We start from the raw sequence: 2,500 nt of genomic DNA, 5'->3' as shown, positions 1-2,500 counted from the left end.
TGTAAAACCGTTAGACAGATTTAATTTGAGTTGTTTGATGCTTTTCAAAGATCTTCTTCATTTCCTGCTGAGGTTCAGACATCAGGTGAGACTGTGACATCATCGCAATAATAATAATGTTAATAATAATGATATAATAACAATAATAATGTTAATAATAATAATTATTATTATAATTACAACATGGTAACTATTATCATAATTTAATAATTTGAATATAATAATTTTTATTATGACATTTTTATGTTAGCGGTAACTCCTCCTGTTTGATCACGTGATCACATGGTCCCCCAGTGACTGAGGTTAATATGCACTGAAATCTCATGCTTTTATTTTGAAGGCAGTTTGAATTCCGGTGTTGCTGTGGCCACCTGTTTTATTTTGAAGCCTGTTGGACATATGACTTAGTGAGGGCGGAGCCTCAGAGCATCCAGCCCGCTGGTTGGCTGTAGATAGGTCCTTTCATTTCCCCTAAAGTCTGAGTCAGATATTGATCAGATTATTGATCAGATTATCAGGCAATTGATCAGATTATTGATCAGGTCATTGATCAGGTTATTGATTAGATTATTGAGTGGATCTCTCTGTGGTCTCTGCAGTCAGTCAGGTGTAATCTGAACACTCAGGTGTTCGTCTGTTCTGATGTCTCGTGTTTCTCTCACAGTTCATCAATAATTCATGTTGTTGAAGTTGAAGTTTTGTGGGTCACAGCAGGAATGAACTTCATCGCTGAAGTTTAACGAGTTTAATAAACATGAACCCTGGCCTGTGGCCCCGTCATATCACATATACATTATTATAATATATGAACAAACAAATCTGTCATTAAAGTGTTACTGCACAGTTAGACGTGTTATTACGCTGTAAACTCTCTGAACTGTGCTGCTGTCAATATTTAAATGTTTTATTAAACACATCAGTATTCTATGGTTTAAAATGTCTCCGCGTTATTTATAGTTTTAAATCAGCCTGAAAGCAGATAGAGCTCACCTGTTTGTTCATGACATCATTGCCATACAAAAATAATATAAACACCCTTTAATCAATGAAAGTGATCAGCTGACACAGAGACTGACCTGATCACATTTACATCTATAATATTATTTGGAGCTGTTATTAGGTTCAGACTTTTGGTCCCCGCAGAGAATGGACATGTGATGAGATAATATAACAGAAACATGTTGAATTTTATTTACTGCCCAAAGAGAAACAATTAAACATGATCACATAAAAATACACGGTGGCTGTCTCTGAAGTTTTTTGCTCATGTTATAAAGTTGTGTTCTTGCCAAGCAGCAACCTCCGGCAACATGAAGCCAATGTGGAAGTGCAAAAAACTGCAGTTCCTCGAGTGTCCACTTGAGGCTCCTGAAAACAAGAAATAACTTTACAGCAGAAATAAACATGTTTACAGCCTGGTACAAAAAACAACATCATGATAACTGTACAGGGGGTGAATTGGCGAATTAAAAAAAATGGCGACCCCCAGCGCCGGCGCAATTCGGGCTTCAAAGCGCTTCTTCAGAAACCAATGGGTGACGCCACTGAGACTACGTCCATTATTCATACAGTCTCTGGGTCTTGCACAGTAATTCTTATCTTAACCCGAATCTTAGAATTACCTTGACCTGGATGCCTGAGAACCTTCACTTCTTGCACAGTAGTGAGTCTGATAATAAACTCACTGTCTCGTCTCCCTCTTTCTCCAATTAACAATTAAGCTGTTTCACTGAGCGCCGCCTACAGGCCTGGAGTACTTATGGTATGATGACTGTATTTACAGCATTTGTCTTTTGCATGTGTTTTCTGGGTTTGCGTGTTGTTGACTTTGTGTATTTGCAGTGCATTTATTCATTTGCAGCATGAATCTGTCATTGCATGTGTTTTAGACTTCAAGCAGCAACCTCTGGTGTTGTTTGCAGCCAATCAGCATGTTTGGTCACAATAACTAAATTAAGAAACAAATTAATAAATCACCAACATTATCTTCCTGACTAAGTGAACTTAACATGAGCAAACATAACCTTGCTCATTTGCGGCCTATAAATCTTATGCTATGACACCATTAGGTTCTTCTGATCACAACTGCGTCTTTCTGGCCCCGGTCTATTAGCCGGCCCTAAAGAGAGGGAAACTTGAGCAAAAAGAGGTTGCTGTGTGGACAGAGGGCGCTATTCATGAACTGAATGGCTGTCTTCACAGTACTAACTAGGAAGTTTTTAAAAACTCTTGTACTGACTTGGATGAACTGACTTCACTGTGTCAAGCTACATTACCCTGAGTGAACACATGATTATTCCCAGGAAAACAATTACATTGTACTGAAATAATAAGCCCTGAGCAAATCACTTAAGAAAGTTCTCAACCAGAAAAAGCTAGTTTTCCACCAGGGTGACATTCATCAACTAAGAGCTGCTAAAGGGTGAGTGAAAAAAGAAATAAAGCTGGCCAAAATGCAATTTAAAGACAAGGTACAGGATGAACTTATAAAAGGTAATTG

Source organism: Semicossyphus pulcher, unplaced genomic scaffold (assembly GCF_022749685.1).
Source record: "Semicossyphus pulcher isolate SPU_LCO1_2020_fin unplaced genomic scaffold, fSemPul1.0.p SCAF_55, whole genome shotgun sequence".
In the NCBI taxonomy this organism is placed as follows: Eukaryota; Metazoa; Chordata; class Actinopteri; order Labriformes; family Labridae; genus Semicossyphus; species Semicossyphus pulcher.
The sequence above is the reverse complement of the archived record's forward strand: the minus strand, read 5'-3'. Positions refer to the sequence as shown.